This window comes from Microtus pennsylvanicus, chromosome 1, assembly GCF_037038515.1.
Source record: "Microtus pennsylvanicus isolate mMicPen1 chromosome 1, mMicPen1.hap1, whole genome shotgun sequence".
Taxonomy (NCBI): Eukaryota; Metazoa; Chordata; class Mammalia; order Rodentia; family Cricetidae; genus Microtus; species Microtus pennsylvanicus.
Window position 1 is genome coordinate 78,808,599 of NC_134579.1, and position 22,875 is coordinate 78,831,473.

A 22,875-nucleotide genomic window follows, 5' to 3' on the forward strand; every position below is an offset into this window, starting at 1 on the left:
TTCTCTGACTAAAGCATTCCCTACTTCGTTTTGTTTTATGAGACAGGTTCTCACTATGGCCTGGAATTTGCTACTTAGCCAAGGCTAGCCTCAACCTCACAGAGATCTACCCCCCTTTGCCAGAGGAGTGCTTTGGACATTACGACATTCTCTCTGGCCCACTTAGAACCGGCTTCGACAAGGTGCATATGCTAGATGTAGCACGTGGATCCTGTCGTCCAGCTAATTCTTTCAAGAAGAAGCAGAAAGACTGGAATCTGTCCAAAGGTGTTCATAGCAGAAAGACTTTCCATGAACTCATCCAGCACGTTCATTCCAGCTCAGCCAGTAGGAGAAAATGGCTACCCAATCTCTACCAAAAAAACTAGCTCCAGGGGAGACAGCCAGGAGCCCGCAGTAAGAGGCTTACAAGCTTCCTTCCCCTTCAGAACTCAGAATAGCACACCAATCAACAGGCCTCTGACTCCAAGGGTCTCTCTCAGTCACAGGCGCTCAGGAATTCACCGCTCTCACTGCCGTTCCCTGTTCTCAGTCTTGATGTAACGGGACTTTAACAGACTCCTTTATCCAGGTCGTTGTCCCTTCTACTAAAACTACCGTTTTCAGTATGAATGGCAGATGAGTTTCATTACGCAAACGAGGAATGATATTAAAATTGTGGGATAATGTAGAAAGGAGTAATTTAATGAGGAAAAGAGAACCATTGTCAGAAAAATTAATGCAATCCTAGTGATGTCAACTGTGTGGCCTCTTAGGAAAAAACCTCTTCCAGAGGACCGTGTTTCTAAATCCTGGGTCCTCCTGGGTGTGACTCCACTGAGAAGCTTTTGTGGGCCACAAGCCTCAGGCAGTTGAGAGGCATTAGCTATGGATTATGAGACCTCTCTGCCGGCCCCGCCCTTGCACTGGTCCCTGGGAACCTGGCTGGTTTCCGGATCTGCAGCCTGTCTGGAGCCCCACCCAGGAAGTGAGATCGATTTGGTTTGTCTTCGAGGGTCACTGCACTCGGCATCTCTTTTCTCACTGTGGGCATGGGAATCCTTGTACCTGTTAGTGCAAAGTGCAAACCCGGCAGTTAGGCGTCGCAAACGGCACATTTGACTGAGAGCCCAAGATGGGTCCCTGGGGCCAGACCCTGGGCCTTGAGGGCTCTCTGTGCCATTTGTTGGCCTAACCCGCGAACGTGAGCCTCTACCCACCACACCTTGTTACCCACTTTGGCACAGTGTTTCTTTTGTGTTGTATGCTCCTGCCCCGTGCTCCTTGTGAGGTCTCCTAGCTCATGGAAACGCCTTCAGGCTCTGCACTGTCAGCTGGACAGGTGGTGGGCCGACTGGCAGCAGCGACATCTAGTGGCTCCAGATGGTATTTTAAGTTAATAAATGTATTCCCCTTCTCCCCACACCCTCCCACCCTCATCACCAACAATGTGAAGGGATAGAAATTTAGAAAGCACCTTACGTGTGATCTCAGACAAGGAGATGTTTCCAAGACTTTTTTTAAAGACCATCGTTGGTCCCATCAATACTTTCATTTGCTCGGCATGAGGGCAGAACTCAGGAGAGAGCGGTCATCGTACAGGCATTGTGAGTAGGACAGAACAGAGGAAGAAATTAGTTAAGGAAGCGCTCGCTCTGGTACTGAGTAGCCCTCAGTCATCCGCAGTGGGTGCTTCGTTCGTCTCAGACATAAGTGCTGCAGTTGGTAATTTAGAAGACTCCGTCCTACACGGGCCAGTGCTCCCAAACGCAACTGCAGTGATCGGGAAGCTGCCGGAGATAAGGAGACAGTGTGTACCTCCAACCTTAACAGAGTCACAGCATTGAACTAATGTGCAGGGATCAACTGGGAGCCTCATGTGGACCGCTTCTCAGAATCTGTTCCCCATGACATTGAAAATTTGGGTTTAGTTATATTTGTCCAGTTACTGTGAGGAGAATTATTCCTGTCTCTGTGTGGGTGAGAAGTCACTAGATAGCTTTAAACAAGCATCAAGAAACACATATTAGCTCTTTCGGGACTTGGCTCCAAGATGACCAAAAAAAGGAGAAACAACGGTCGTGCCAAAAAGGGCCACGGCCATGCGCAGCCAATTCGCTGCACTAACTGTGCCCGCTAACTAACTGCGTGCCTAAGGACAAGGCCATTAAGAAGTTCATCATTCGGAACATCGTAGAGGCAGCTGCCGTCAGGGACATATCTGAAGCGAGTGTCTTCGACGCTTATGTGCTCCCCAAACTATATGTCAAGCTGAAGGACCGAACATCCCCACCACGATTTAGACCTGCTGGTGCTGCACCATGACCTCCACCAAAGCCCATGTTAAGTGGCTTCATAAAGATAGAAGAAAACACCTTGGAAAAATCAAATGGAACTTAAACTTTAAGAAAGAAAGAAAGAAAGAAAGAAAGAAAGAAAGAAAGAAAGAAAGAAAGAAAGAAGAAAGGAAAGAAAGACAGAAAGACATATTAGTTTGTACTGCCCAGGTGTTGGAGTGGCCTTACAGGACACAAAGGATGTTGTAGGCTGCGAGTCACATAGAAACCACCTCAGGGGGCAATTCCATTGCCTGTCCTATCTATAAGAGCCTAAATTGGTGGTCCAGGGCACTCTCCTCCCATGGACTGCAGCCAGAATGGATTATCGTCATCTTGGGGAGCTAGGGCGTTATCACATCGCTAAGAAGAGTTGTGTTTGGATAGCAGTCTGCAGAAACCACTGCACTTGGCCTTGCCCTGATGAAGCCCTAGGGCTGAGAAATTCCTGCTTGTGCTTTTTCTCCTAGATATAAAAACAGAACATAGGACACAGGTCATTTCAGGGAAATAGAGAACTGAACAGAAGTAAATTCCATACCTCATACCTCAAAGATCAGCATCCACAGAAGCCCCAGGGCTGTGAGCGATCAAGTTTCCCCTTATATCCCCCTTCACATACCCAATACACACACACACACACACACACACGTATGTACACAAACAGCATTCTGGAACATCATTGTGGGAATGACTCAGATGTGCTATGCAATGACTTCCAGCCGAGCTCAGCTTTTCCTGGGAGGTCTTCCTAAGGAAGGAGGGCCCAAGTCTTCCCCCAAGCTAATGAGATCATCTCCCAGGGCAGGATATGGGTAGGCTCCTGAGGCTCTCTCTGTCTGAAGCAGGAACGGCTCCTCTGTCTCCAGTCCCTATCGCCAGCCCTTGTTTCTTCTGCCCAGAATCTCCCTCTACCAGGGAAACCCTATCCTTCCAAGACCCAGCTTTAGTGGCTTTTCCTTACTGTGTCTGTTGCCTAAGTTGTAAGGTTCTTAAAGGCTGGTAATCCGTAGTTCTACCTCCATTTGAAGGAACTGCCCTCATCCTGTTGGCTCTTCCAGTGGAGGGTTGGGGAGAGGGAACAGCTTTAGTGCTGTCTGAAAAGTCCTTGCTCACTCACATCGAACTCGGAATAGGAAAAGGGAAAGAAAAAGTTCAATTTTCCTAAGCCCCAAATGTCAAAATGCCCCAACCTAAGCAAAAGTCCTCTCTTAAGAGCAAGTTCCATTTAATTCAATTTAATTAAGCAAAACACCTACTCTGCATAAGCCCCTGGGCCTTCTACCACACCAGCCAGAGCAGACTTCAAACACAGATAGAAATTCTCTTACCGCTCACAGAGCCTCTGCCATAGGAGAGTTGGAGTATGGGGGCATTTCATACCCAGTTAGCCATCTACTCCTGCTTACAGAGAATTTTCTGGGCCTCAGGCCAGGCTCTACAGTCAGCCCAGGGTTTAAAGGTCTGGGGTTGACCTAGAACAGTAAAGGAAAGATGCTGTAGTGTGGTCACACTGACCCTCAGCAAGGCACTTCCTGCTGTTGCCTTCTCTGGAGGATTCTACTGGGTGAGCGTTCCTTGGAAGCCGCAGAGCAAGGCTGTCACAGGGAATGAAACAATCTGACTTGAGAGCTCATATGTTAGTTGGAGAGTGACTCAATAACCAGCCTACAGAGGAAAACGAAACGTAACTTCAGACTGGGATAAGCCATCATGAAAACAAACATATTTTTTCACACTAGCATTTTGTCAATGATCTGAAAGAGCACGCTCTCGAACGAAAACAACTCCAGGCAGATGCTACGGCAACAGTACACCTAAGGGTGGAAGGAATTTGCTGAGCTGGAGTAGAGAAATATGTCTGAGCAAGAGAAGGGAAAAGATCTCCCCCTGCCTATGGCCAAACAACAGCCCAAAGGGGCCTGCAAGGGGTGCCAGATGCTCAGCCATCAACTGAGCCTGTTGCACGCAGGGCGTGCGTCAACCTGTGCTTCCAAACCTCATGTGTGAAGCAGAAGATATTCATCTCTTCTGAGTTCCTGAGCTAGAACATTATAAAAGCTCTACCAGTCACACATGCATGTGCACGCATGCATACACACACACACACACACACACAGAGAGAGAGAGAGAGAGAGAGAGAGAGAGAGAGAGAGAGAGAGAGAGAGAGAGAGCCAGCGGAGCTTTTTGTCCCTGACCATACAATTCAAAGACACACTGCTGCAGATACTACGGTCAGTTAAGCAGATGTCAAGTCACCTTGCTATTCCACCTGTCCACTTCTTTGCAGTCTCAGGGGCAAGCAGTGCAGCCATTCTAGGAGGTTTACATTGCACTTTGGGATCCTTCTGGATTGGAAGTGTTTGTAAGAACAAATGCATCATCATTAAACTCAGCATGGATTTATCTGTCTCTTTAGCACCACACCAGGTTTACAGTGATGCAGCTACTTCAAGGTGGAGAGGAAACTCTAAATGCAGAAAACCATGGCCAGTAGAAAAGAGAGTCTCCCTGGGAGGCCTAAGCCAAGTCCCATGCTCAGGAGGTTGTTTTTCTGATCTCCCCTAGCCAAAACTGGCCCTCACCTCATGTTAAAGAAAAAAAAAACTTTGTAAATACCCAAATCCTGTGGAAATTTTTTCACACCTAAAATGCAGCCTGGAGCTGAGTGTGGTGGTGCACGCTGGGAATCCCAGTGTTCGAAAGGATAAAGGAGGAGAATCAGGAGCTCCATAGGTAAATACCACCTCATACAAAAGTGAAAGAAAAGGGGGCAACTTGGGCGAGGTGGTTATTATTGGGAATACTCTAACTACCATTCCCAGAATTTCTGGTGTGTGTGTGTTAGATGGTATATCTATATATATGTGTATGTATGTATGTATATGTATATATACATATATATATATATATCAAGCCTTAGCATGCATGTAAACATTTGAAAGGAACTCTTATACAACTTCCACACCCCACTCCGCCCTACCCCAGTTCAATGATTCTGCTTCTATGCACATACATATGCATCAACATGTATAGGCACATAATACCCACATACACATGTGTTTGCATATATATATGAATACATGCACATATAAGGAATCACAAGCATACACATGTGCACACACGTGCATATGTACTCACACCTCCACCATCAGCATTCTAAGCACATCCTAGCAAGTTCCCATCACTTGCTCCTTTTTATCGTCTTCTCATACTAAATTTATCAGTCCCATCCATGAAATTCTTACAGGAAAAATGCATGTCCTTCATCAAGCTATGATAGAATGCTAGTAATAAATGTTAGTAAATAATAAAATTTTAGTGAGATTATATGTGTTGATGGGGCCCTTGACTTGCATGGATAGGCCACCGTAAGTGGGAACTCCTTGCTCAAAAGGAGGCCTTAGGGTAGTATGTCCTGAGATATTCTTCAGGTCATGATCAGCCTGGCCACAGAAGGGAAAGCCTGTGTGCACGCTTGGCACTGTTTGCACCTTATAAAAATGAATGCACTCAACTCCTGAAGTGGCAAATGCACTAAGTAAAGTGAAAGGGGAGTTGTGTGGGTCTTTATTCCACCCACGCTGTCACTCTGAGGAATGCGCATTCTTCACCCCTCCCAGTCGTCCAGCTTCAGAAAGAAAGACTTCCCCCGTGTGGAAAAATCTACCTGTTGCCTCCTTGATTTAGGGGGTGTCAGCCTAACCTGAAATAATAAAGACCATTATGATGTCATTGTCTCCGTACTCACTTTTAGAGCCTGTGGACCTTCCTTCCAAAAACATGGATTTATGAATAGGACTCTGTGGTGGCTGATATGTTGTTGCTGAGTCAATATGGCTGTGAGAACTGAGACTGGAAAAAGGGGCTTTACAAGACCCTTTTTGTGTGGCTTGTCATAGCCGGCCAATTGGCCCTCTTGCCATTTCACTAATCTGCATCAGATTTCACAGTGCAAAATCAAAACTCAGGCTACAGCTAGCTCCTTAACCAGCACTGGGATCTCTGAGAGAAGAACCCCAAAGTCTACTAGAATCAATGGATGTCGCAGGACACAGGCATGTGGAATGACCTAAAGCCTTGCTATTGCTCTGAACTCCACTTTTCTCACCATGGTGGTCTTGTGAAGATGTTCCATGGACATGGGGAGGCTTCACAAAAATATGAGTATAAGAAATGTCAGAAACTGTCAAGAAAAGGTAGAGAGGGAAAAACAAATAGCGTGAACCGAATCATTACTACAATTCAAAAGTAAGTAATCACCTCAAGGGGAACGGATCACTTGGGTTTAGCTGCATGTTGTATTAAAAATCCAAGAAAGCAGCCACAACCTCCCTATCTCCTCAAAGGGAGGAACACCCAATAGAGTGCTGGAAATGGGCCAGGATCTTAGCGTGTGCTTAAGGAATGCTTTTTGATCCTCCCCAAACACCCAACTAAGAGTCTTTCAGAGGGGCTGTGGCTGGGCCTGGTGACTCATGTCTATAATCGCAGAACTGGCATAATAGAAGCAGAAGGATCATGATTTTGAGGTCTGGGCCACAGAGTGTGCTCAATGTCAGCTGAAGCTAATAAAGAGACTCTGTTTCAAAAACCCAAGAACTCACTGATAGAGCACGCGCATGGCAGGCACAAGGGCTGTGCACCATCCCTGCCCAGCACTGAGGAAAGAGTTGGAGGGAGTCTATGAGAGAGGGGAGGGGAGGGGAGGGGAGGGGAGGGGAGGGGAGGGGAGGAGAGGGGAGGAAGTAGATGTGCTTTTAAGATTATGTTGACCCCAATGAACCAGCATGTTACTGTCTTATTTGACAGCTCAAGTTCCCCATGTCTTCCAATAGGCATTCATTATATTTCTCCCAGCTATACTGGGATATAATTGACAAAATTTTAAATGTTAAAGTTAGGCAACTTATTTGTTATAAATACATTTTAAAATTATCTCAATCGGGCTAACGAATATATCTGTTACCTAGCCTAACTTCCTTTTGTGTGTGTGGAAAGAATATCTGAAATTTGATATCCTCACAAATCTCAAGTGTACGGCTCAGTTTTGAAGACTACAGTCACCAGGACAATTAGATCCCTGATATACTCACATCGGAATGTTCAGACCCCTGGGCCAGCTCTTCTCCACCTCTCACATTCCCTGGCTCCTACTCACCTCCTCTCGTACTCCTTAGAGTCTACGCACAAGTGAACCCACTCAGTATTTCTCTTGCTATTTTTGGCTTACTTCGAGTTCATGCGTGTTGCTTTAAATATAGTTTCCTGTTTTTACCCAGCACTGAGTAATGTATCATTGTATGTGTACACCAGTTCTGTGAATCTAGTCATTCAACTAGCACACACTTGGGCAGTTCCTGTCGGGGCCACAGTGACTAATGCCACCTTGAAGAAGGGCATGCTGATGTCTGTTAGTCATATTGATCCTGTTTCCTTGGGATAGGTAACCAGTAGAGGGGTTACTGGGTCATATGGTAGCACGATCTTTGTTTCTGAAGAAAGGAATACCATTTATGCCATTGTTACACAAATTTGCACACACACTAACAACAGGCAGGCTTCTGTTTTACCACACTGGTCCCCACCAGTCACTTGTGTTTTCATTCCCACAGAGGTGAGGTGGTATTTCACTGTGGCTTTGATCTGTGTTTCTCTGACAATTATTGACAGAGTACTTGTTGACATTTGTATGCCTTCTTTGGAGTAACATCCATCATATCCCCTGCACTTTAAAAAAATGGCCTTCTTGTATGAGTCATGTGCTTTACCCATTAACCTCTTATTGAGTAATACTCTAAAGGCCACCTTCCCAGTTTACTGTACCCTTGCTGTAAACTTTCCAAGTTTGAGTTGATCTTACCTGTTTACTTTTACTTTTATTGCTTTTGATCCGATATCAAAAAAAAGAAAGAAAATTATTACCAAGATTAAATTCAATGGGTTGTTTGTATTATTTCTTCTTGTTCTCTAATTTCAGATCTCAAATTTAAGTTTTTAATTAGTTTAAAATTGTTTTGTTGATAGCATAAGAGTTCAGTTCTATTCTTGCTCCAGTTGATAACCAGAATTCCTACTGAAATTTATAAAGGATGCTTTCCTTAGTCCACTTTGTGTACTTGGCGCCCTTCTTAAAGACTGGAGACTAATATGAGTTTATTTCTGGGCTCTGTTTTATATATATATATAGTGTATGCTTTTATGTGTAATGAAATAAACAATTTAAACAAAGAAGTAGTCATTAAAAATCTCCAACTAAAAAGGTGATATAGATTTAGCTCATAGTTTTCCCAGTCCTCCAAAGAAGAACTAACACCACTACTCCTCAAATCCTTCCAAAGATAGAAATAGGGACAATCCCTGACAACTTTTATGAAACCTCTACTATCCTGATATTAATATCACACCAAAAACCAAAAAAAAGAAAATTACAAATCAATAACTTTTATGAGCATTGTTGCAAAAATTATCAAAACTTGCAAAACAGAATTCTTGCAAATCAAATTTAAGAGCACATTAAAAAATATTGTCCAACATGATCAAGATGGCTTCATCTGAGTGATGCAGGATATTTCATTTTAAATAAATAAATATAACTGTCTTAGTTGGAGTTTTTATTGCTGTAAAGAAACACCATGATGGTGGCAACTCTTAAAAGGAAAAGCATTTAATTGGAGTGGCTCACTTACATTTTCAGAAGTTCAGTCTATTAACATCATGGCTGGGAGCATAGCTGTATGCAGGCAGACATAGAGCCCTATATCTTGCAGGCAATAGGAAGTCAACTGAGACACTGGGCAGTATCCTGAGTAGAGGAAATCTCAAAACACATGCCCACAGTGACACATTTCCTCCAACAAGGCCTTACCCACTCTACCAAAGCACACTTTCTAACAGTGCCATTCCCATGAGATTATGGGGGCTAATTATATTCAAACTACCACAATAACCTAACATGTAAGCAGTCTAAAAGAAATTTTAAAATGATCATCTACATTAGATGTAGAAAAAACTTTTGTTGAAAATCCAATATCCCTTCATGATAAAAATTCTGGAGAGCCTAGGAATATTAGGGACATATTTCAACATAATAAAGACAATTTACAGTAAGCCTACAATCAACATCTTCCTAAGTGAAGAGAAACTCAAAGCACTCCCACTAAAATAAGGCCAGGACAAGGATGTTTACATTCCCCAAACCTATTCAATATAGTACTTGAAATCTTAGCTAGAGCATTAAGACTACTGAAAGAGCTGGGCGATGGTGGCGCACGCCTTTAATCCCAGCACTCGTGAGGCAGAGGCAGGCGGATCTCTGGGAGTTCTAGGCCAGCCTGGTCTACAAGCGCTAGTACAAGCTACAGAGAAACCTCGTCTCGAAAAACCAAAAAAAAAAAAAAGACTACTGAAAGAGAGCAAGAGGATACAAATAGGAAAGAAAGATACCAAGATATTCTTATTTGAAGATGACATAATTTTATACATTAAAGTCTCCACCAAAAATTTCCTACAGCTGATAAACACTTTTAGCAAAGTAGCAGAATACCAAATTAACGGACAAAAATGAAGGCTTGTGTAATTGAAAAATTATAAGACATTGAAGGAAGAAATTTAAGAAGAGATCAAAAAATGAAAAGATATCCCATACTCATGAATAGGGTTAATAGTGTGAAAAATGGCCATCCTTCAAAATGCAACCTAAAGAGTCAATGCAATCCCTATAACAATTTCAACAAATTTCTTCACAGAAATACAAAATAATAATGCTATGGGACAATGGTCTGTATCCTGTCAATTATATTTTAAATAAATGCTGATTGGCCAGTATCCAGGCAGGAAGTGTAGGCGGGATAACCAGGCAGGAAGTAGAGGTGGAGTGACAAGAACCGGAGAATTCTGGGAAGAAGAAACTTGGTCCGCAGTTCTAATCTGCCACAGAAGAATGTGACTGCCTTGCTGAATAAGGTACCGAGACACGTGGCTAACATAGACAAGAATAATGGGCTAATATAAGTTCTAAGAGTTAATAGAAGCCTGAGCTACTAGGCCAATCAGTTTATAACTAATGAAGACTTCTGTGTGACTTCTTTGGAACTTAATGACTGCGGGAACTGGGCAGGACAGAAACCTCAGTCAACATAATAATTTTAAATTTCATATGGACATACAAAAAAACAACAAAATGACTAAAATAATCCTGAATTCTGGAATTATCACCATCCCTTATTTCAGGTTGTATTGCACAGAAATGGTTTTTAAAAAGCAGGGTATTGTCATACTAACAGACATGTTAATCAATGAAATACAACTGAATACCTACACACATGGGGTCTGTGGTTGATTTGCCCAGTGTCACTCCACTAGAGAAAACTACTTTACCCTTCCAGCAGGTATCAATTGCAAATCGTTTCTTGCTAGGAATTGGACTCTGTCCACTTTCGCTTTCAAAGCTGGGATTTTGTCTGTGCAGATCTTGAGCATGCTTTCACTGTTTTTGTAAGTTTACATGTGTATCAGCCCAGTTGTGTCTAGAAGACACTGTTTTCTTGAAATCATCCACCACCTCTCTTTTTTTATTTTTTGACTCTTTTTTTAACTTTCTTTTTATTTATTTTTTGTGTCTTTCACATCATGCATCTCAATCCCATACATTTCCCATCCCTTTGTATTTGCCCTCTGCCCTTGCAAATCTCCCCAAAATAAAATTTAAGAGAAAAAGGAAATTTTCTCATTATGGAAGCTGTACCATGAGACAGTGAATCACGCAGTCAACTCTTTTGTCCACCTATCTTTACTTGCAAGGGCTCATTGCAAAGAGTTATTGGCCTGACTCATATCATCATTCTGTCTTCTCTTCCGCATAGATCCCTGAGCCTTGAGTGGAGCACTGGGTGATCCAAATTCTTTTATTCTCTGCATATTGCCCAGCTATGTGTCTCTGTAATAATTAACATCTACTGCAAAAAGCTTCTCTGATAGCAGTTGTATGATGCATGGATCTATGGGTATAGGAATATTTTATTAGAAATCATTGTATTGCTAGGTTCATTTAACAGGATAATAGTAGTAGGCTTTCCCCAGGGCCCATGACCTATGTAATCTCAAGTTGTTTCGAACACTTATCAGTGTTGTGTATAAGTTCTGTCTTATGGAATAGATCTTTACAAAAATAATCAAAACATGGTTATTTACTCCCACAACACTTGTGCCACTATTGCACCAGTATATCTACAGACAGGTCTCCATTGTATGTTGAAGAGTTGGTATCAGGGTGAGATTAGGTTGGAGTTGGTATCTGGGTGAGATTGCTGATTATTTTTATCCTCTGGTAGCATGCAAAGTACTTTGCAGCACCGTGAATGTTAGTCAGTAGGGTGAAGCTTCAGGTTTGGTATTAGTTCTCAATTTCTCTATATTTAATGGATAAGTAAATGGCATCTTCGGAAGTAGGGCCTTGCCATTGGTTGTGGAGGATAACCAAAAGCCTGTAACAATATGTGATGTTTGGGAGAAGCCTAATAACCCACCTTGGCCAATAACTCAAGAAGATTGGTTAACCTATTCCTTTAGGTATGGATGGGCATAGATCCTCCCAGACAGCTTATAAGAAGGTGCCTATAGCAAGATCAAGGCCAAACACTATTATAGCCAAGGACACTTGGATTTAAATGGGTCTGCTTCTACCTTCAGAGCCACACAATCAGAAGCTTTCAGCCTGGGTGCAGTTCATCCTTCTCAAAAAATGGTTTCTCTGCCTTATTTTCTTTCCTGTTGTGGCAAAATGCCCTGATAAAAGTAACTTTAAAAAGAAAGATCTTATTATGACTAAAGATTCAAAGTTACAGTCTATCACCGCAGGAAAGTCAAAGCAACAGGTGGTGGGAGCAGATTGTCTCGTTGCATCCACAGCTAAGAAACAAAATGTTTGCATGCTAGTGCTCAGTGTGCTTTTTTTTTATTGTATAGTATCCAGAATTCCCCACCCAGATAAAGGTCTCACCACAGTTACGATGGATCTTCCTATATCAATTAATGTTATCAGGATAATCTCTTATAGACATTATCAGAGACTAACCTTAACCTAGAAAATTCCTTAGAGGCGTGTTCATGAGTTTTTCTCCTTGATGATTATATTCTGTGAAGCTGTTGGTTAACACCAACTCTCACAGTTCCTAGTCTTAGGCTCCACAATTCAACATCTTCCTACCTGGATCTTAAAGCTTCCAGAAAATACTTTTGTGAGTGAGTGACTTTCAAATTAATTTTGCTGTGGGGTCATATAGATGGACCTTCTGATGTTCATCATCTGGTATAAATATCACCCCTTTCCCATTCTTCAGCTTTTATTATGTCTGTTGTTCGGTTGCCTAAGGTTCATAAAATTCCATTATTCTTCTATTGGCACACCGCCAACTTGGCTGTCAACCTCACCTCAACTTTCCCAAACTGGCTATATTGAGGTCATCCCATCTATCTGCCCCACTTCCAAAGTTCTCTTGCATTTACTGAATAAAAATCACTATAGATCCCTTAAATTTTTCATATAGAGGAAACTGTATAGTGCGTGTGTGTGTATATATATAGTTAAACCAAAGTGGGATGTAATGTAAAATATTCTTTTTATTCAGAGACACTAAATCTTTAAGAAGATAATCATTGACAGTAACATTGTAATAGAAAATTCCACATGACTTATATCCAACCCTTCCTCTGCCAAAACTTTTTGTAAGAGCATGATCAGCCTCAATAACTGAATGTATTTAAAAAACAAACATACCCAGTTACCTTTTGCAACGTATATCTAAGAAAGATAGCTATTATGAGAACCAAATTAATAAAACTTAAAACCAATGATGAAGTAAGAACGACTCAGATAGCTGCTGATACATGTCACTGCTAGGGGAAATAGAAGACCAGAGTTGAAGGTGGAAAATGTGGTTATACAACACAAGCAAACGCCTAAGTTCATAATAAAATCCAAGTGACATTAGGCAAATATTTTCACTACCATCAACCTTATAAATATTATCAGTGTGGTTTTCTTCTGTGTGCCAATCCTTGAAACAAATTTCAAATTATTATGAATTTTTTAATGTATTTTAACAAGTATGTTTATTTTGTCATTCTACTCAGAGGCAAAATGATTGAGAGGATCTTTATTTTATAAACAAACTAGAAGTTCTGAGCCTGTTTAAGTTCTGCTGCTGAAACTTGTTCATAGAAATCAGCCTTGCCTTAGGCAGATGGTCAGCATCAGACCTGCCCACACACAGCCTTACACACTGCTGAGTAAAATACAAATGTAGAGACACCAAGGAGAACACATGAGTTCTGTGCGTGCACTCATTCCTGTAGTTTACTACAAATAGTGTTTAAATGTAATAAATGCCTGGTAATTTCTAAGTTAGGATACCATCTCTTGATAGCATACAAGAAACTAAGGAAACACATGGTTCTTAAGATTTCCTAAAGTAAATACTTTATTATATTCAGAACCTTACCCTTCACAAGGTCTAGCAATTTGGATAGCTTAACTTTGGATAATTAATATGTGTGTATATGTGTGTGGAGGTGGCTGGATGGATGGATGGATGGATGGGTGCACAGACCTCATATGTTTGCATGTTCTTTACCACGTAATAGTGGTACATGTGCCCATGTATGCATGTGTTTGTGGAAGTTAGAATCTGACAGCAGGCATTTCCTTTGATTTTTCTCAAAGGCAGTATCTCTCACCGAACCCCAAGATCTATGATTCATCTAGATTATCTAGCTTGCCCTATGAATCTCCTGATGCTATCTATCTAGCAATGTGCTTACAGGTGGGCTGCCACACCTACCCAGCTTTTCCATGAGTACTGGGGTTCAAATTTCAATGTTCATACCTGTGAAGAAAGTAATTTATCTACTAAACTATCTCCCTGGGCCCTTTATATTTTTTACTTAAAAATATTTATTTCGCCAGGTAGTGGTGGTACACACCTTTAATCTCAGCACTTGGGAGGCAGAAGCAGCTGGATCTCTGTGAATCTGAGTCAGAGACTAGCCTGGTCTACACAGTGAGTTTCAGAACAGCCAGGGCTACACAGTAGAATCCTGTCTCAAAAAACAAAACAAAACAGAATTATTTCAGGGATTGTTAGGGAGGGATTAGTAATGCAGGTCCCCTAACTGCATCCTACCTAGAATCTTTTCTTTGAAAATGTTTTATTTTCGCTTTTTATGTCCTGAAACCAAAATAAATGATGTTACTCTACTTTTTCCATGCCCATTTATACTGTTAGCAGCTCAATAAGACTAGGGAAGCTATCAAGTTAATTACCATGGGCTCCCTCTGCTGGTGAGTCAGTATGCCAAGAGCAAAGCAAAAACACCAAGGGAGGGATTTTTTTCATGACAATGCATCAAATGCAAAATCAATAAAGTATGAATAAGATCTTCACAGAATAAGATTTTCATCCCCTTCATAAGCTAGTAAGTTACTTGCACTTCAGTTTAGATCATAAATTTTACCCAAAAGTCCAAAACTTTGATCCCCAAGGGACTATTTTTGGGAGGTGCTGAAACTAGCTGTAGAATCTTACAAAGATGTTCTTGGATCATTGAAGGTGGCCTAAAAAAGGGTTGTTGGACTTTAGTTCCATTCTCCCGTTTTTGCTTCATGGTGATAAAGTGAAAGTTTTGTTTCATCCACTCCCTAAGGGTTGCTTTCATAGTACCAGAAGGTGCCACAAAAGCTTCCAAAGGAGGGAAGAAATGAAGAGTCCTACAGAGCTATGTTATCCATGAACCACAATAAGGACCAGCACGGCACGATAATCCTAAGGATGCAGTAGTGGTACACACACCGTGGTGGTAACCAGCTGCTCACTAATTAGACTTAAGACCCTCTCAACAAGAGAGAGATCATGCCTGGTACTTGAAACTCAGTAAAGTCAGGGTTATTACAGGAGAATATACAATCACTAATTTATTAAACCTGCATAATCCCTAACAACAACCTATAAACATGTTTCCATATACCAACCAATAAGTGTATTATTTACCCCTCATCAAGGAAACTTCTCTTTGCAATGGACACAGAACGCTACAGAAAATCACAGCCAATCAAAATAAGAGTTGCAGAGCTCCAAGGAATGCTTAATAGATACATCTACAAAACACTCCCATACCCAAAGCACAGGAAACTTTGTGGAAGAGAGGGCAGAAAGATTGTAAAAGCCAGAGGATTGTGGACTTGGCTGTGAGATTGTGTTTCCTGGAAATATCAGAAGGTATACCCATAAAGTCTCATCAAACATGAGCTGAGCAAAGAGGACACCAATGAACATGCCAAAACTTCTTATGGCAGGGGAAGCCCACAAGGACTCAACCCTACCCAAAGAACCATACATAACTATACACAACTGAAAAAAGCTGGGAAAGGGAGAGGTGGCCTCCAGGGACACGTACACAAGCTAGTTGTCCAATGTCAGTCAGCCCTGAAAATATACATATAGGCAACATTATATAATAGACCAAATAGGTTATATTTAGGAATATGTATTTGCATATATAGAACCATGCAATAACAATTGGTGAATAAAAGAGGCAATGAATTTGAAGGAAAGTGGAGAGAGAGATATGGGAGTGTTTGGAGGAAGGAAAGATAAAAGAGAAACATTGTAATTATATTATCTCAAAAAGATTTTTTGTTCCATTTAAAAAAAACCTATTGTTTCACCATAGGATCCTAACATGATGTGCTGTACCACTACAAGTCCAAAAGAAGGGGGCAAATTGATCACGAACTTGAGCCTCTAAAACTCTGAGCCAAAATAATCCCTTTTTTTTATAGGTTAATGTCCATAATATCCAGCAGAAGGCATGATCCTCCTAAACCAGAGTTACCATCCAACTTTATCACATCATTCAGTGCAAGACATAAAATATGGGCACCTGCATATGCGTTTGGTTCTCTTGCCCCCACCTTCCACAGGGTGCACATAGAGAAGCACAGATAAATATACACAGAAGATTTGGGCCATATCTGAAGGCCACTGAGCCTGGGGAACACACCATCATTAGAGCAAACAATGAGCAAATCCACACTTTAATATAGATAGAAATCTCACCCCATATCACAGTAGGATTAAGAGGGAACATACATCAACACAACAAAAGCTACATATGAAAACCCAACATACCTACCAGAACTAGGTAAAGCTAGAACACTGAAAAAGAAATTTAAAATAAAGGCAAGAAGGTCAATTGTTGCAGGAAGGCCATTTGTTCATCTCAGTCACCCAGCTATCTTAACCCCGAAATAACTGCACAGAAACTATATTAATTAAATTACTGCTTGGCCCATTAGTTTTAGTTTTTATTGGCTAACTCTTATACTAATTTAACCCATTTCTATTCATCAATATATCGCCACATGGCAGTGGCTTACTGGGGAAATTTTCTAGCATCTGTCTCTGGCAGATCCATGGCATCTCTCTGACCCTACTTTCTTCCTCCCAGAATTTAGCTCTGTCTTTTCTGCCTACCTAAGTTTTGCCCTATCAGGCCAAGGCAGTTTCTTTATTCATTAATCAATAGAAGCAAGACACAGAGGGGACTCCCACATCAGTCAATATTCTTGGTGAGCACAGATTTAGAAGAATTCATGAAATGCAGGCATACATTAAAAAAACATTACCTATCATGACCACGTTGACTTTATCCCCAAGATGTAGGGATGATGGTTCAACATATGCAAGTCAGTAATGTAATTAAAATACATAAATTTACTTAAAGACAAAAACTTCACATGATCATCTAAGTAGATACAGAAAAAAACTTTGATAAAATCCAGTAGGGTTTTATTATAAAAACTTCAGAAACAGTTGAGACACATATCAGATAAAGAGGATTTGGAACACTGGGCAAGATGATGTACAAGAAGCCTAAGGAGAACTACAGGAAAGGCTGGATAATTATAATTTTGTTTCAAAGTTGTTATGGCCATCCTCTCATTGAAAGCAGTCTTTAAAAAATAAAGTATTTAGGAATAAACCTACTCAAGGAGGAAAAGGAACTCTACAATGAAACTTTAAGCCCCTTGAACAGATAGAAAAGGACACTAGAAAATGAAAATACATTCAATAGGACTGGTACAATTAATGTGAAAATGACATAATTTCCCAAATCCATTTACAGATGTAACACAATACCAATAAAATCCACATCCCATTCTTTTCAGAAATAGAAGAAACTATCCCAAAACTTGGAACCACAAATGACCCCAGGTAGCTAATACAATTCTGAGCAAAACAAACAAATAAATAAATAAATAAAAGCTGGCAGGACTACAGTTCCAGATCTTAAGATTATTACAGAGACGTACTAATAAAAACAGTATGGTATCAACACAAAAAGTAACATGTAAACCACTGAAAAAAATAAATTGGAAAACTTCCAGAAATCTACAAGGACTACCCCAGCAAAGACTCCTATTAATAATGGATACCTCACCTGAACTGGTCATCTCCTGTGACCAGGCAAGACTTCCCAGTGGAGGTATTGGAACACCAACCCAGCCATACAACCTTTGACCTACAGTCTGTTCTGACTATGGGATGTGGATGGGGAGGGTAAGGATGGCACAGAGATTGTGGGAGTGATCAACTAAGGACTGGTCCAGGCTCAGACCCATGCTATGAGTTTGAACCCACCCCTGACACTGCCTAGAGTGCCAGAACTCAGAGGTTGGATGACCCCGAAACCTGGACAGAATCAAACATGATTGGATAAAAAATTGCCTAACTGTATTCTGTTATCTCAAAGATTGGGAACTACCTCAATTGTTATGAGAGGTCTCATCCAGCAACTGATGAAAACAGATGCAAAGAGCCACAGCCAAACATTAGGTCAACCTTGGGGAATCCTGCTTAAAAGAAGGAAGAAGGATGGTACCAGCTAGAAGGGACAAGGACGTCACAAGAAACCGACAGAATCAACTAACCTGACCTCACTGGAGCTCACAGAGTCTGAACTGACAGCCAAGGAACATGATTGGGATTGACCTAGGCCCTCTACATATATGTGACTGTTGTGTAGCTTGGTCTTTTGTGAGACTCCTAACAATGGGAGCAGGGGCTGTCCCTAACACTTTGGCTGGATTTGGGGACCCTATTCCTCATACTGAGTTGCCTTATACAAGATATATATATATCAAGGAGAGGGGAGGAGCTTAGTCTCACTACAACTTGATATACCATCCTTTCTTGATACACATAAGAGTCCTGCCCATTTCTGAACAGAAACAGAGAAGGAATGGATTAAGGGGTTTGGGTGGAGCAGAGGGAAAGTGAGGAGAAGGAATGGGAGGAGAGGAGGGAAGAGAAACTGTAACCAGGATATAAAATAAATGAACAAATTCAATTTAAAAAAAGTAATAGTCAGTCAGGTGAAGAGGAAGCCCACAGAATGAGTGCCTTAACCAGCTATACATCTGACAGAGGTTTACTATCCAGAATATAAAAAGAACTCAAAATACAAAATAGTCAAAAGAACAACAGATCCATTCACGAAACAGCTTGATATCTGAACAGAAAGTTCTCATGAGAAGAAATAAAAAAAATGTTTAATATGTATCTCAAGAATGCTCATCATTTCTAGCAATTAGAGAAATATAAATCAAAACAACTTTGAGATTCCATCTTACCCTAGTCAGAATGACAAAAATCAACAAAATAAATGACAACAAGTACAAGAGGTTTGAGCAAAGGGAACCAATGTAGGATTCCCTTCTGTATGCTGTGAATATGTTTTATTACCACTGGTTAATAAAGAAGCTCCTTTGGCCTATGGAAGGGTAGAATATAGCTAGGCAGGAAAACTAAGCAATGCAAGGAGAAAGAAGGTGGAGTCAGACAAACACTATGTAGCCACCCAAGAAGCAAAATGTGAGGTAACAAGCAATGAGCCTCATGGTAAAATATAATGGAAATGGGTTAATTTAAGATGTAAGAGTTAGTTAATAAGAAGCCTGAGCCAATAGGCCAAAGAGAATGTAATTAACATTAAGCCGCAGAGTGGTTATTTTATAAGCAGCTTCGGAAACAGGTAGGTGGAGAAAACTCAGTCCAGGAGGACCAGCAGGAAGGAGGATATTTGTAGCTACATCAGGTGCCCAATGTTTGAGGCTAACCTGCCTGGCCCACCACCCACTTTGGGTCAGGGTGCTTGTAGGCCTGCTTGGGATTAAGAGGAAAGTAGCTGAGAATGCACCCAGAGCTCAGCACTCCCGGCCTGGACAAGTGGCTAGGTGGGGTCTCTTAGGTGTGCATAGGCAGGAGAGCATGGCAGATTCCCACCACCATACACAGACACTTCTAGGCTGTGCAGCAAGCTACATAGCAGATTTAGCATCTACAGTGACAAATAGGGTTTATGTGCAGCATGCTACTTCCCAGAGTTGAGGTAGCAAGCATGGTTCCCACCCTACAGACCCAGAGCTGGCAGTGGAGCTGGTGATGAATGTTCTTCTGCCATATTGAATGAGACAGAGCCAAAAGGCAAAACTGCAGCCTTATTCCTAGCCATGCTGCTTAGCACTTAAGGGCAAAAACAGTTATAGATTACAACAGTGATTTAAAAATGCTTAAAATAAAATAAAGTAAAATATATGTATACTAAACCACATAAAGGTGGAAAATACACAAAAAGTCTGGATTATATATATTATTTTGTTTTCTTTGAATATTTGACTGAAGAGAAATATTTTATTCTGGGGACTTCCAAGCTAAACCAACATATATATTTTAAAGGTATCTTGACTTCAAAATTTGAGTCTAAGACTATATTACTTTGGAAAAGAGGTTCTGCTTTTGTTTCCACAGAGGATGGGAACCTGTGGATTTCTTCTGGGCTAATGTGGTTTGGTGGAACAAGAACCCCCACAAAGGTCTCTGTGAACCCTAAAAATACTCCCAACAAACAACAGAAAGCAGTTTGTAGAAAACTATGCCCAAATTCCCAAAATGATTATTTACAAATGTTTAATGGTCACATTTTTGAAAGAATAAATAAATAAGGGAAATATGATACAAATGTAAGGTCAATTTTGTTACACTGTATGTGTGTGTGTATTTCTACTCTTGTTTAGGTTATTATGCTTATGCAGCTCACTTAAAAATGTATTAATGTGGGAAGGTTATTTGTCAATCTGTTGTTTCATCAGTTAATCAATAAAGAAAACTGCTTGGTCTGATAGGTCAAAAAATTAGGCAGGTGGAGTAGACAGAACAGAATGCTGGGAGGAAGTGAGGCAATTGCCATGCTTCTCCTCTCTGGGTCAGACGCGATGAAGCTCCAGCCCAAGATGGATGTACACTAGAATCCTTTCCAGTAAGCCACCACTTCATAGTGCTACACAGATTATTAGAAATGGGTTAGTCAAGATGTGAGAGTTAGCCAAGAAGAGGATAGATATAATGGGCCAGGCAGTGTTTATATGAATACGATTTGTGTGTTGTTATTTGGGGGCATAAGCTAGCCAGGCGGATGGGAGCCGGGTGGCAGAAACACGGCCCGCTGTTCATACTACAATGTATAGTTAAAAAATACAAATACAAATTAATAGTCATCTATAATAATCAAACTATTAATTACATTAGTTAGGTCTTCTAGATATATAGACATATATTTCAGTTAGATAGATAATCTTCAACACTTCAAAGACGTACAGAATAAGGCATTTAAAATGTTTTAAGAACTTAAACTAGTGGGACAAGTCTGCTTCTGGCAGCACCAATCTACTTCAAGAGAATGATGGGCATCAAAGAGGCTCCTTATGGAGTTTGCTAGCCTTGCCTGTACTGATCGATGGTATACTATATTAATAGGACATAGAGGACCCACAGAAAAAATGACTGCTAAATTTGCTAAAAGAAAGTGATACAGTTCTTCAAGATTCCTGCTTCATGAAAGAGTCTTCCAGATATTCATAGAATATCTGGAAGAAAGTGACTGATAAACTGCCAATATAGGCAAAGCAGTCTTTCAAATTTCCGGCTTCATAAAAAAGTCTGTCATATACCATGAGTTTATAGCCTGAAGATGCCCCAACATTGTAGAAGAACTTTGAGTGACTTTCCAGGAAGTGAGATGTCTCTGCCAATTCTAGAGTTTTGAAAGTTGTTTACGATGCACTTCCTGTTTACTTATGTAATATTATATCATTCTGTGTCCTTTGATGGAATTGAAGACAGATAGTTATAGTTTTCCTTAATTATGATAAAAGATAAATTAGATATGAAACTTTAGACTCACAAAAATAAAATAGATGATAGAATATTTTATGTAATTTTGCCAGATACAAATAGACTAAATATTGTAAATGTAATTCCTGTTTAATATCTTTGTTATATGTAATTTTACTATATTAAAGTTAAAACCTTCCTTTTATTTAGACAGAAAGGAAGAGATGATGTGGGATTCCCCTCTGTATGCTGTGAATATGTTTTATTACCATTGGTTAATAAAGAAGCTACTTTGGCCTATGGAAGGGCAGAGTATAGCTAGGCAGAAAAACTAAACAGTATGCATGGAGAAAGAAGACAGAGGTCATGTAGCCACTCAAGAAGCAAGACGTTAGGTACAAACCGTGAGTCTCATGGTAAAATACAAAATAATAGAAATGGCCTAATTTAAGATGTAAGAGTTAGTTAATAAAAAGCCTGAGCTACTAGGCTAAAGAGGATGTAATTAACATTAAGCCTCAGAGTAGTTATTTTATAAGTGGCTTCAGGAACAGGCAGGTGGAGAATACCTGGTCTAGGGGGACAGTGGGACAGAGAATATTTGTAGTTACAGCAAACCCTCATTCACTGTTGGTAAGACTACAAAGTGGTCTAGTCATTCTGGAAATTAGAATGTAGAAATCCCCAAAATGTTAAAAATAATTCTTCCATATGTCCCACCAGTACCACTCCTTGGCATATGCCCCAAGAACTGGAATCCTACTCCACAGATCCTTTCATGGCAGTGTCCATTGCTGCTCTGTTCACAATGGCTAAGAAATACAAACCATCTAAATGTCCTTCCCCAGATGAATGTAAAATGAAAACATGGCACATGTACACTACAGATTACTATTCAACTGTAAAGTAAAATGGAATTTTCATGTAAATGGATAGAACTAGAAAAGACAATATTGACGTGGGTAACCCAGATGCCAAAAGCAAATGTCACATGTTCTCTCACCAGATGTGAGTATATAATTGGAATAACTGCAAAAAACAGTAAACTAAAGGGCAATTGTGGGTTCAGGAGAGGGAAACAATAGAAAGAAGACGAACAGGATACAAATGATCTGATGGGGAAATGAAAAATTAGGGGAGGGGCTTTAAGTGGGGAGATAAATGCAAAAGAAAGAAGGGGTGAGGGGGCAAGATAGCAGTAAAGATGACTGAAAAGTCATAAGGAAAAATAGTACTATCTACCTATAATATACACATAGAGTTAAAGAAAATTTCCCATCTGGATTGGCAATGCTTCCTCCAAGAGCCATAGACCACCCAACAAAAAGCTC

At 40.6% G+C, this 22,875-nt stretch overlaps 1 pseudogene; it reads left to right on the plus strand.

Moving 5' to 3' along the window:
- The first annotated feature begins 2,028 nt into the window (after nt 1-2,028).
- Nucleotides 2,029-2,379, plus strand: LOC142845430 (small ribosomal subunit protein eS26 pseudogene; annotated as a pseudogene).
- The last annotated feature ends 20,496 nt before the right edge of the window (nt 2,380-22,875 follow it).